The 14,613-nt window shown below is 44.0% G+C and overlaps 1 protein-coding gene across 2 annotated transcripts in view; it reads right to left on the reverse strand.

Moving 5' to 3' along the window:
* LOC135509320 (RNA polymerase II elongation factor ELL2-like) overlaps nt 1–14,613 on the reverse strand; it is a 42,705-nt gene that overhangs the window by 24,636 nt on the left and 3,456 nt on the right. The gene's annotated exons all lie outside the window — the stretch shown is intronic.

Genomic DNA, 14,613 nt, shown 5'->3' on the forward strand with positions numbered 1-14,613 from the left:
TCCATTTATTACTCAGAGCATGCGCAGACCAGCTGGCTGGTGTGTTTACAGACATATTCAAGCAATCCCTATCCCAGTCTGCTGTTCCCACATGCTTCAAGAGGGCCACCATTGTTCCTGTTCCCAAGAAAGCTAAGGTTACTGAGCTAAACGACTACCGCCCCGTAGCACTCACTTCCGTCATTATGAAGTGCTTTGAGAGACAAGTGAAGGACCATATCACCTCCACCCTACCTGACACCCTAGACCCACTCCAATTTGCTTACCGCAGGTCCACAGACGATGCAATCTCAACCACACTGCACACTGCCCTAACCCATCTGGACAAGAGGAATACCTATGTGAGAATGCTGTTCATCGACTACAGCTCAGCATTTAATACCATAGTACCCTCCATACTCGTCATCAAGCTCGAGACCCTGGGTCTCGACCCCGCCCTGTGGAACTGGGTACTGGACTTCCTGATGGGCCGCCGCCAGGTGGTGAGGGTAGGTAACAACATCTCCACCCCGCTGATCCTCAACACTGGGGCCCCACAAGGGTGCGTTCTGAGCCCTCTCCTGTACTCCCTGTTCACCCACGACTGCGTGGCCACGCACGCCTCCAACTCAATCATCAAGGTTGCGGATGACACAACAGTGGTAGGCTTGATTACCAACAATGATGAGACGGCCTACAGGGAGGAGGTGAGGGCCCTCGGAGTGTGGTGTCAGGAAAATAACCTTACACTCAGCGTCAACAAAACTAAGGAGATGATTGTGGACTTCAGGAAACAGCAGAGGGAGCACCCCCTATCCACATCGATTGGACAATAGTGGAGAGGGTAGTAAGTTTTAAGTTCCTCGGCGTACACATCACAGACAAATTGAAATTGTCCACCCACATAGACAGCATCGTGAAGAAGGCACAGCAGCGCCTCTTCAACCTCAGGAGGCTGAAGAAATTCGGCTTGTCACCAAAAGCACTCACAAACTTCTACAGATGCACAATCGAGAGCATCCTGTCGGGCTGTATCACCGCCTGGTACGGCAACTGCTCCGCCCACAACCGTAAGGCTCTCCAGAGGGTAGTGAGGTCTGCACAACGCATCACCGGGGGCAAACTACCTGCCCTCCAGGACACCTACACCACCCGATGTCACAGGAAGGCCATAAAGATCATCAAGGACAACAACCACCCGAGCCACTGCCTGTTCACCCCGCTATCATCCAGAAGGCGAGGTCAGTACAGGTGCATCAAAGCTGGGACCGAGAGACTGAAAAACAGCTTCTATCTCAAGGCCATCAGACTGTTAAACAGCCACCACTAACATTGAGTGGCTGCTGCCAACACACTGACTCAACTCCAGCCACTTTAATAATGGGAATTGATGGGAATTGATGTAAAATATATCACTAGCCACTTTAAACAATGCTACTTAATATAATGTTTACATGCCCTACATTATTCATCTCATATGTATACGTATATACTGTACTCTATATCATCTACTGCATCTTTATGTAATACATGTATCACTAGCCACTTTAAACTATGCCACTTTGTTTACATACTCATCTCATATGTATATACTGTACTCAATACCATCTACTGCATCTTGCCTATGCCGCTCTGTACCATCACTCCTCCATATATCTTTATGTACATATTCTTTATCCCCTTACACTTGTGTCTATAAGGTAGTAGTTTTGGAATTGTTAGTTAGATTACTCGTTGGTTATTACTGCACTGTCGGAACTAGAAGCACAAGCATTTCGCTACACATCTGCTAACCATGTGTATGTGACAAATAAAATTTGATTTGATTTATTCAAGTTGAAATGGACAGTTTTGTTGATGCTGAGCCTGTGCCCTAGAGTCTCTTCTCACTACGAGAGATTGCCCAGAGGTTTCGAGAAAATACCCTCGGCTAGACCTTTAACTGTAATACACCACCTCCAGAGGTTGCAGGTGAGAAGAATTGTCTTCTAAATACACCACCTCCAGAGGTTGCAAGTGAGAAGAATTGTCTAAATACACCACCTCCGGAGGTTGCAGGTGAGAAGAATTGTATTCTAAATACACCACCTCCAGAGGTTGCAAGTGAGAAGAATTGTCTAAATACACCACCTCCGGAGGTTGCAGGTGAGAAGAAATGTCTTCTAAATACACCACCTCCAGGGGTTGCAGGTGAGAAGAATTGTCTTCTAAATACACCACTTCCGGAGGTTGCAGGTGAGAAGAATTGTCTTCTAAATACACCACCTCCAGAGGTTGCAGGTGAGAAGAATTGTCTTCTAAATACACCACCTCCAGAGGTTGCGGGTGAGAAGAATTGTCTTCTAAATACACCACTTCCGGAGGTTGCAGGTGAGAAGAATTGTCTTCTAAATACACCACCTCCAGAGGTTGCATGTGAGAAGAATTGTCTTCTAACTACACCACCTCCAGAGGTTGCAGGTGAGAATAATTGTCTTCTAAATACACCACCTCCAGAGGTTGCAGGTGAGAATAATTGTCTTCTAAATACACCACTTCCGGAGGTTGCAGGTGAGAAGAATTGTCTTCTAAATACACCACCTCCAGAGGTTGCAGGTGAGAAGAATTGTCTTCTAAATACACCACCTCCAGAGGTTGCAGGTGAGAAGAATTGTCTTCTAAATACACCACTTCCGGAGGTTGCAGGTGAGAAGAATTGTCTTCTAAATACACCACCTCCAGAGGTTGCGGGTGATTAGAATTGTCTTCTAAATACACCACTTCCGGAGGTTGCAGGTGAGAAGAATTGTTTTCTAAATACACCACCTCCAGAGGTTGCAGGTGAGAAGAATTGTCTTCTAAATACACCACCTCCAGAGGTTGCAGGTGAGAAGAATTGTCTTCTAAATACACCACCTCCAGAGGTTGCAGGTGAGAAGAATTGTCTTCTAAATACACCACTTCCGGAGGTTGCAGGTGAGAAGAATTGTCTTCTAAATACACCACCTCCAGAGGTTGCAGGTGAGAAGAATTGTCTTCTAAATACACCACTTCCGGAGGTTGCAGGTGAGAAGAATTGTTTTCTTAAATACACCACCTCCGGAGGTTGCAGGTGAGAAGAATTGTCTTCTAAATACACCACCTCCAGAGGTTGCAGGTGAGAAGAATTGTCTTCTAAATACACCACCTCCAGAGGTTGCAGGTGAGAAGAATTGTCTTCTAAATACACCACCTCCAGAGGTTGCAGGTGAGAAGAATTGTCTTCTAAATACACCACCTCCAGAGGTTGCAGGTGAGCCTTGCTCACCCCCCTTCTCCGGGCATTGCAGAATTATCTTCTAGAGTCAAATGCTTCTACAGTAAAATTCTAAATAGCAGAGCAATGTTTTTTAAACTGCTGAAATGTATCGGCATTTTCCTTATATTTGAGACTCGTTTACTCTGAAATTGACACCGTAGCTTTGAGGGAATCTCAGAACACTGTCATTTATTTCAAAGCAAAAGCTAACAAGAATGCAAGCCGCTGAATTTCTCAACTCCAAGATGTACAAGTACAATAAAGTTGAGTGGTGACGAGTGTGGGTGTACTGCACCTCCGACTAGATCGAGTTTCTGTCAGTTGATACTTGTAAAAATGTCCATTATTGAATGATTTCCTTGTACCCATGTTTGTCCTGTGTAAATGCAAGCTTTTCTTTGGGTGCTAAAATCCATAGTTTTTTATAAAAATTGCATTTTATGTGAGCAATATAGTTATGCTTCAGATAGCTGAATGCTAACGTCAGACAATGTTAACTAACGAAGCTAACTAGCTAGCTAGTAATATGCAAGGGTGAAAGTAAGGCGGTCTGGTATGGCATCCTGGCAAAATACACCGTACAGGTAAAATATAAGCCTATCTCAATAAATAAAACAAAATGTAAAGAAAACTGTAGGCTATTACACCACTATTTATCATTACTGCATGTCAGAGGCATGACAATTTTGCAAATGGACTTATAAATGAGCGTCATAGCCTACGCTCCAAAATGAGATGTGGTACGAAGAGAACATTTAAATCAGAACATGATTGACATTTTGCCAAGGCAGAGATAAGTGACCGAGACGGGCACGGACAGCAGTGGCTGCATAAATTCTGGCGTAATGACAATCGTCAAATGTCATACATTTTGTTAGGGTGTTTTGTGTAACAGATGTCTCCTTCCATTCACCACTGTTTGGAGGCTGGAAATATGTGGATGAACGTGCACGGGTAGCCTAGGAAAGGAGCCATTTGAAGTGACGGTTTGACAAGTGTGTACACACATAGGCGGCCCCGTGCCGGGAACAAATTAATTCAACTTTCACCCCTGGTAATATGCGAGGAGGATGCATACATTTTGCTTAGCTTGCTAGCTACTTATCGCTGTATAATATTAATGACCCTGTATGATAATGTTACTGTCCTTTTATATTTGTATGAGAGGGGTAAACGTACATTTTTGCTTTTCTAAAGTTACTTGATGAAGCAGATGTTGTTGGCTCACGTTCGCTAGCAGCTGTGCCACTTTGGGTGTGATATTGTTTTGATCCTAAATTAATGAGTGGATGGACGAGAAAATAAACCATTTTGACGTCTGCACATGCTTGTGAATTATTGCATTATTTAAAGAGTGTAATATGGTTTTGTTGCATTAATCAAGAGTGCAATACGGTAGATTAAAAGCATATCTGTCTAGCGGGTACTGTGATAATTACGGTAAATTTGAGGTGCGAAGCAAGAACGTCATCCCCTCTCTCAGTATGGGACATTCCATTGCTAATGTAAATTGAGAAGTTTATGTACATATTATGTAAATAGACATTTTTGTCCAGATGCCTCTCTTCCAACTTTCGTCAATCTGAATAAGCAGAGGAAATTTGAGGACAAGATCTAATTAAATTACATTTTATTCATCACATGCTCTTAAACAACAGGTGTAGACTAACAGTGATATGCTTACTTACAGCCCTTCACAACAATGCAGAGAAAGAAAAAAGAGGAATAGAAAAGTAAAACACGTAATAATAAAAGTGATAATAAATACACAGTGAGTGACGATAAATTGGCTGTATACACAGGGTACCAGTACAGTGTCTTTGTGCAGGAGTATGAGGTAATTGAGGTAGATATGTACATATAACTAGGAATAAAGTGACTAGGCAACAGGATTGAAAATAAACAGTAGCAGCAGTGTATGTTACGAGTCAAACAAAGTTTGTGCAAAATGGGTTAATGCAGATAGTCCAGGTAGCTATTTGGTTAACTAATTAATGAACTTATGGCTTGGGGGTGGAAGCTGTTCAGGGTCCTGTTGGTTCCAGACTTTGTACATCAGTACCGCTTGCAGTGCAGTAGCAGAGAGAACAGTCTATGACTTGAGAGGCTTGAGTCTTTGACCACTTTTAGGTCCTTCCTCTGACACCGCCTGAAAGGGGCAGAGAGATGGGCCACAGAATGATTACTTCTTTTGACCCAGCATGATTACTGACTGACAATGTGCACAGCCATACAGCACTCAGAATTCAGAAATTGTTGGCAAATCATCTGAAAGTAAGTCACTTTCACTTCTCTAATGGTGTCAGACTAGCTTGACACAACAACACGAAGGACCAAAACATAACGGAATATTTTCATCTTATTAGGAGCCATAAGACAAACAGAGGAGAGACAGTGGCCTTGAAACAGTATGTTTTGTTATATTTGTGAAGTGATTGATTCCAGGCTGGCTGGCAGAAATCACAGTGCCTGGGGTAGATGTGGCAGGCAGGACTCTGGCTGCCACAAATGCCTAGTTATGCAGTACAGCAATAAGCAGCTTCTGTAGCTTGTAGCCAATAAACAGTTCCTCTTTCGACCCCCCCCCATCTCTCTCCCCCTCCGAACCCCACAGCGAGCTATGCACCCTACCCCCATCACCGAGCCTCAGCTCTCTTTATAGCACACAACATGCAAGCCACACTGCGGAACACAAAACGCAAGGCAGCCAACAAAGCCATGGACACTTGTGATATCAAACTGACCATTAGTTATGTTGACCTATATCTGTCCAGCCCTTTGTGAAGTGGTGGGGTACGATTCCACTAATGGCTGCTTAAGGTTTCTGCTAATTAACTGCCATCAACCAAAAAAAAGAGTCAAAGTAAACAGAAGCAACAGAAGAGCCATATCGTCAGGACCTATTACCTCAAGACTTGGTCTTGACCAAAATTACAAGCAACAAGTCATAGAAAGAGAGGCTCCAGAAGTAGGTCACAGCATTGCAATGGAGAATGACTTGTTTCAAATGGAGACGCTGATAAACAAACGCCTGCCTGCCCCTAGGGAGAGCACAGCTCAGGGTTTACAGTCTTAGCTGTGCAATCCCCGCACCCCCCAGAACCCCAACCCCCATAACGCTCCCTCGGTTTCTATGCCCTTAGTGTGAGGCAAACATCGAGCACCCCCCTCCAGCCAAGCGTTAGAGTTGCCTGTCACCTAATCAATGTTACTCAGGTCAGTCCATTTTGAGGGCGCCCCCATTTTATTCACAGCTTTCTTCTCCATCTTCATAACCATATGTAATTTAACCCATTAGTTCCCAGCTCTGCACTCCTGGCTCCTGGGGGAGAAACCATCTCCCCTGGCAGCTTTTAGCCCCGACAGTACCTGGTGTGAAGTTTAAGGGCCCTAAAGCATGAGGCACTCCTGTTAAAAGCTCTGTCTGAGCACACAGGGGCCATCATCAACTGGCTACCTGCCACTTTCTCCTGTCTTCAGATTACATTTCCCAAGACAGTTAATCATGCTAGAGGGTTTCGAATAAACACTTAATAGAAAAGGTACACGAAAAAGCTTAGGCCTACATGTGTGCTTTTGTGTATTTAAAAGAAATCTATACAAATGTTCATCACAACAAAACTCTTGAAATATTGATAATTTGTTTTAAACTAAATAAAAAATAATCAATATTTTGTGGGTTCCCCTTTTCCAAACTGATGGAAATCTAACATGACTTTTACCTTGGTCCCTTTCTGTTCCAGAACCACCACCCACATTGACAGGTAAGTTTAATATCAGCGTGAGTAACAGAGATGTGTATTTCCATAAAGCAGACTCACACAGGGCAGGCAGGTTGCACCATAAAGCTGTCCTTACTCTGGGCCCCAAGGCCTCAGGGGCCCCTATCTTCCCCAGGCAGTGGGAGCCTTCCCTTTCCATCTCTGGTTAAGGCGGGGGAGCCCCACACTCCCGCAGGTCACATGGAAGGACTAAGATCAAACATCTCCTACGCTACGCTGCAGCTGAGGCCGTATGCCACGCTTCAACATCAGCGGCCAATGCCTCCAACTAACTACTTAGGCCTACATAGGAAACAAATCACTATTTAGCGTTCGCTAACCACAGGAATTAGGCATCACACTTCTGTCTGTACTATTTCTTTTATCTGATCATTCCAAGGGACATTTAAAATAGTAAGCAATGCCACATTACACAACATTTATTTTGTTTTAATCCTGGTACAATACTCTCAAGACAAGGTACAGGACAATTATAACAAATTGTGAGAAAGAATGGATAACATACGCAAATTATTCTAAAAACGCCCCAACAGAACAAATGGGAGTCAGTGAGCAGTGAACTGTCAGAGGACTGAGTCAGTCAACTTTGTCCAATAGTGCCCATCCTGTGAGCTGAACTTGGCAGTTGGACAGTCATCCCAGCAAAATGGCATCAGATTGACAATCCTCAGCACCTTGTCAGAACAGTTTCTCGATGGGGCGCGGGGGAAGATACAATAACCCCCACTGTGGCCCAGGCACATATGCTGCAGCCTATTCCCGGCTGGCTGGCCGGCCCTGTGTGTTTAGAGATGTCAAATACTTTCAGGCTGTTGTAAGGTGTGAACTGGACTGGAACAGAACAACTTGGTGGGGGCTCTGCTGTTAGAGCAGGACAAAGGGCACCCCTCATTGGTGTCCATGGAAAACTCCTCCTCTGACACACAGACAGCATTAACACTATTATCTCTGATCATGTTGCTCTTCTTCTGCCTTACATTTGGTGGCGGATGAGATCATTATTCTGGTGAAGATATATACTTTCTTTCCTCCTGCTAACCACCCATCTGCCAGGAAAGATGATAAGTATTTCTTTGGTGATGTTATTTTCTTCTTCTTGGGTCTGTAGACATTACCGAGCAGGTAGAGATCCTAGCTCTGGTATTTAGCATGGCAGCACAGTGATGGGAGCAGGTGCCTAGATATATGAACGTGATTTACTCTAGTCTGTGCCTCCTGCCCTTGTCTGTACTGACACTACTGGCCATTGTCCTCTTATCCCAGTCTGCACAGTCATGGCTGCTGCTGTGAGCTGCCTGTCTTTTGTTCTTGCATCTTCCCCCACAGAGCTGAGAGCAATGGACCGTCGGCCAGCCTGGATTATTCATGAACAGCAGGGACGTGTGGCGGGCGGCTGGAGAGGGCTAGGACAACAGCACCGTCACAGCGTGACTCCCAGCTCAGCCCGTGCATGAGGGACGGTACTCCACAGTCCTCTCTTTCCCCGTCACTCTGGTATGTGGTGATCACCAAAGCATCCTGATGAGAGGACAAACAGAACAGAGAGAACTACTCTGGGAGGAGGAGGGGTGGATTAGAGCTGGGGACAACAGCATTCCCTCCCTCTGCCACGCTGCATCTCCTCACAAACAGCAATACACACACGCTGGATCCATGTGTACTATGAGGAAACACTGCTAAGACACTCACAATGTTCCACACAGAACTATTGGTCAAAAAGGAAAAGGAAGCTTACAAGTGGTGTTTAAAAAGGAAGGCATTATTCCAATGACACATGCAGACAACCATAGAAGGCAACACAGGCAGACGATGCCATAGGGAAATCTGGGGCACATATTAATTCCGGCTCTCCACAATCCTCCCGCTGTTTACCGTATGATCAATGACTCATAGATCATGAACACAATGCATGAGATCACCTCTCTTTTAAATCATGCTTTTAGTGAGGCTGTCTTTTTGTTCCTGTGCTTCAAGTCAGCCCTACCGTTGATAAAGACTTGGCGATTCACAGAGAGGAGGGTTGGGGGTTTTAAGGGGGTTGTTGAGGGGAGTAGGGGGTGGGCAATTGGCCTGGCTACAGCATCCCCCAAGGTATCGACTCTTATGCCAAGCAAAATGTGCCTTCTCCAAGAGAGGCTGGGCTAATCTGTCAACCTCAGCAAACATATGGTTCAATAACTCACTCCCTCCATTCCTGTACAGTATATCACCCACTCTAAATCTGGTAAACAACGAGGTTGTTATTCTTCTTTAGGTTAAACAATAGCTCAGTCTGTAGTACTCTAGTGATTTGAACCCTAAAGAACACAAAAGCACTACAGACTTCAGACAGAAACTCTCCCCTCTGACCATTCCACTTCCGTAACCATCTTCGTTTACAGAGGCAGTGTTGCTTGTATCCTGTCGTGCTGCATTTTTAAAATGCTGGAAAAATAATGGATGTGGGAAGAGTTGAGGAAAAGTGACCATTGCTGATAGCCGAACAACCAACCAGACATACAGAAAGATCGGAGGAACAGAGGATTGCTCTTTCTAACATCACATACTGCTTTTCACTCTCGCTGATGTCTGTTTTGTTGCACTGGTGCTTTCAGAGAAATGTTATTACCCTCCTAGGTAGCTTCTGGGTCAGTGCTTACTGGTGTACAGATGGATTTAGTTCCAACAGGATCTCCTTGGTTTAGCCTATTCCTGTGATGTGATATAAATAGCTGCCATGATGTTCCTATCACTGTTGATGTAATGAAAGGAGAACACTACAACTGTACAAGTATAAACAATGGGGGCTGGGTATGTTAATCAATATTCCCATTCGTTTTTTGACATGTGCTAATAAATAAACACATATTGGTTGAGCTAATATGTGAGCAGCACTACAACATCCTGGATCTATTAGTCATCCTGGAGAGGTGACCACACACTCTCTGAGTCGGTGCCGGGCCAGATAGATCAGTGCTGCTGGGAATCAACATGTTCTCAGTCCAACGACCAAACAATCAAATCATCAGAACTCCGTACCTCCAGTTCCATATCTGTGTTAAGTTACTTGCTTAATTACTACACAGAAACATGCAAATATGTGCTTTCTAAAAGCCCTTGTAACTTGGAATTAATATCCTCCTCGAATCCCTACTTCAGAGCTACACGAGCTTTCTCAATATCAGAGCTGCTTGCTAAAGAAAGAGAGCCAGGCTTCCCTGGACTGGGAGATGTCTCATTAGGCTTGTCCCTCAGATACTGTGATCCCAAAATACTGGGGCCAACAGCTTTGCCAGTCAAAACAGTGGGCCTCAGATGCGCAGGGCACACAGAGCCTTTTTCCTAGCTTGACACATCTGGATGAATAGAGTGAAGTGTGCCTGAAGGACGACTCCCCCCACCTTCTAGTTGTGCCACTGGGAAAGGACCTCTCTCTGACTGCATTCCTCTTATTGTTATTCTAATTAGCTTTCAGGAAAATACCTGACGGGCATGCACACACCGACACACACACACCGACACGGAGCTAAAGCTAATTTGCAGTGAGATGGAGAAGCGGAGCGCTCTGGGTGGGGGTAGGGTCGGGGCAGCCGCATGTGAGATGGATGCCCTGATGTTGCCCAAGGCTTCAGCCAAGGCAGAGGGTGAAACGGCACAATAATCAGGGAGGTAGACGGGAGGGACCGGGGGGGAGGGGGGGTCCGAGCTGAGCCACACACAGTTGTCATTAGATGATCCCTGGGAAGAATGCTCCCTAATGCTTCCTCTACTCTCCTCTCAGCACCAGACAGCATTTAGGATCCATTCTCATTGAGGGGGATTAAGGAGAATTTTGAGAGATTGTCGGGAGGTATCGATTCTCAAGCGACATTACTGTAATGTAAACTTCTGTATTTCTTACGTCTCTAACACTACCTTTGGAGGTCGCACACGACACTCACCCGACAGTTTCCCCCCTCTAAGCAGTGCAGTGTAAACAGAATTGTCTCGTTCAACCCAACATTCATACAGCAAAAATACAACTGAAATATGTAGACATTTTTATTATATTTGAGACTTTTATTAAGTTTTCACCTGTTACTTTCTGATATTGTCACCTTAGCTTTAAAAAAGGGAAGCTCAGTGTTTTTCCCCCTTGAATGCTCTGAGCCACCTTCCTGGTAAGAAGAATGCAGAAAGAAGCTAATCAATTCACATAATCAAAACCAATTTTATTTGTCACATACACGTGTTTGGCAGATATTATTGTGGGTGTAGCGAAATGCACGTCTTCCTAGCTCCAACAGTGCAGTAATATCTAACAAGTAATATCTAACAATTTCACAACAATATACACAAATCTAAAGCAAAGGAATGGAATTAAGAATATATAAATATTTGGATGAGCAATGTCCAGGGAAATGATCAGCGTATTCAGTCACAATTTTACGTTTACCTCCTATAATGCCTATAATTCCATGGTATTCATCAATTGAAGCCTAGTTTGTTATAAGGTAACTTTAATAGGCTGAAGCTGATATTTTCTGTCCATATGAGAGGAGTAAACATTCATGTTTGATATGCTAACGTTACTAGCTATCTAGCTGTGTGGTCTTGAAAGCTACATTTAATATGTGTACAAACGAGAAAATAAACCCTTTATTTGTCTGCACTGGCTTGTCAATTGTCACATTATTCAAGACTGTAATATGGTTTAGTTGCATTATTCAAAATTGTAGCTAAATCTGTTTTAGAGGAAAAGTTGCTTGTTTTGTTAAATAATTTGCAAGCTTACTGGCTAGACAGTGGCTACTGGCTAAGTTACTGTGATAGTGATATTTACGGTATATTTGGAGCTGCCAAGCAAGAATGTCACGTTGCCAGCCACAACAAAAGGTAAGGCAAGGATGGCATATAAATTTAAATGTTTACATACATATTATGTCAAGTGTAATCTCTTTACAGAGGTATTTTTTATTATTATTTTTATTTCACCTTTATTTAACCAGGTAGGCCAGTTGAGAACAAGTTCTCATTTACAACTGCGACCTGGCCAAGACGAAGCAAAGCAGAGTGACACAAACAACACAGAGTAACACATGGGATAAACAAACGTACAGTCAATAACGCAATAGAAAAATCTATATACAGTGTGTGCAAATGAAGTAAGATTAGGGAGGTAAGGCAATAAATAGGCCATTGTGGCGAAGTAATTACAATTGAGCATTAACACTGGAGTGATAGATGTGCAGAAGATTAATGTGCAAGTAGAGATACTGGGGTGCAAAAGAGCAAAAAAAGGATCGGTAGGATAGTCAGTTTTACGCGGGTATGTTTGGCAGCATGAGTGAAGGAGGCTTTGTTGCGAAACAGGGAGCCGATTCTAGATTTAATTTTGGATTGGAGATGCATAATGTGAGTCTGGAAGGAGAGTTTACAGTCTAACCAGACACCACCTAAGTTCCTGCCATCCAGGACATTTATACCAGGCGGTGCCCTTAAAATTGCCAAAGACTCCAGCCACCCTAGTGATTATGTGTCCTCTTTGCTACCGCACGGCAAGTGGTACTGGAGCGCCAAGTCTAGGTCCAAGAGGCTTCTAAACAGCTTCTACCCCCAAGCCATAAAACCCCTGAACATCTAATCAAATGGCTACCCAGACTACTTACATTGCCTCCCCCCGCAGCTGTACTCTCTGTTATTATATAGGCAGTCACTTTAATAACTCTACCTACATGTACATATTACCTCAATTAACCGGTGCCCCAGCACATTGACTCTGTACCGGTACCCCCTGTATATAGCCTCGCTATTGTTATTTTACTGCTGCCCTTTAATTATTTGTTACATTTATTTCTTATTTTTTGGGGTCTTTAAAAAAACTGCATTGTTGGTTAAGGGCTTGTAAGTAAGCATTTCACTGTAAGGTCTGTTGTATTCGGCGCATGTGACAAATAAAATTGGATTTGATTTTTGATTTGATCATTTGAGTGTCACTCGGATTTCCGTTTAGTACGTTACGTCTGAGAGAACAATGCCGTCTATCACTGGTCACAAGCATCACCCCTCTCATCACATACCCACTCCTCATCCACTAGTCTACATTCACATCTCTTTTGGGCTGGGGGTGATGTCACCAGCTCAAGAGTACAGGAAAATGATATCACTCAACACTGTTTTTGAAATGTTAAGAGCTGCTGTAGATATGATGGGTAAGGACACTGTTTACCGTGACTGTACTGTTAGGAACCTTAGAGCCCATTGGTCCCCCTCTGTCTGGTGTACCCCAGTCTGCCACATTCACCACCATCCTCCCCCCAATAACAGCTTAATCTGCTCTTCCTCCAACGGCAGATAGCTCATTAATGCCGAACTGGCCAGCACAGGGGGCCGCTGTCAGAGGGGGAGGGAGCCTATGCTTGAATTCCGCCAAAGCAATTTGAATATATAATGTGCCAACAAAGATATAATCACAAAATCCTACTCAGTGATTAAAGCATACTTTAATTGCACACACTTAAAAAAGCTAAACAGAAGGACTGATGTCACCTATCTGTATTCATCGCTTCGATTTTGCATATGTTCAATTACAACACTCGCTGGCTTGCATATGCCTTACATATGTTTCTGTTTACTTAAGCTACATTCTGTATCAGAGTACTTTATTATTTTCTGATGAAGCGCCATAAAGAACAGTGCAGACAGAGGGAGAACAACTCCACGGCTGCCATAGCATCCCCCTTTCCTCATCTCGGCTCTTTCATGTCTACACAGAGACAACAGGCGTGGAGACATGGGGCTCCCTCGGGTTCACCAACTCCCCAACCTCCTCCCCCTCTCCAAACAAAGCCTTTTCAGTTGCCAGCCTGACCCAGTAACCTGGCTAGCAGCCTGGGGGTATAGTGTACCCTCTCTTAGGGTCTGTGTGAGCACACAGGCCAGCATTTGTGTACAGAGCAAAGTCACTTTGGTCAATGCAGGGATTAGAGCAGCTCCTTTTAGACAGGGCCGACCGATTGTGTAGTAAATGTGCAGTAGGCTAGCAAGCAGCGCTGGGGAGGGTGCTTTAGTGCCCGGCTAATCTGGTTGGACACAGGCATCTTTCTTTACTGCTGCTTCACAGGAATGTCTTCTCCCTTTCACTGCCAAGTGTTTCTGTAGATGATGTGCTAGGTCTGACTACACTCAGCATCAAGGATAACATGACACATAGCTACAATTAAACAAACTTGGTTTGCAGTATTTAGGCATTAGCATATTATCACATATTTTCCCCTGTAGTCAGATAAAAATCACAAACATGGTCCTGGAATACTGTGAGAATACCAGCTATATGCTTCCAGTTTTCAGAATAACTGGCAGTACTGTAGTTGTGTAAATAAAGACTCTGTATAAACATTGCTGTAGCATGTCTGATTGAATCCAGTTCTAAATCGAACATGGAAAGCTGAAGCATAACAACCCTAAACTCACACATGCCACAAATGCAAAGGAGGACACATTAAATACGGATAGTCCCTTTGCAAGGCAGTCAAGCTATTATTGTATTTATAACAACAAATGTAAGAACAGCTCCATTCTACTGTATATCTCTGTAAGGCAACAATAACCACCAGC

The sequence above is a fragment of the Oncorhynchus masou genome, chromosome 22 (genome assembly GCF_036934945.1).
Source record: "Oncorhynchus masou masou isolate Uvic2021 chromosome 22, UVic_Omas_1.1, whole genome shotgun sequence".
In the NCBI taxonomy this organism is placed as follows: Eukaryota; Metazoa; Chordata; class Actinopteri; order Salmoniformes; family Salmonidae; genus Oncorhynchus; species Oncorhynchus masou.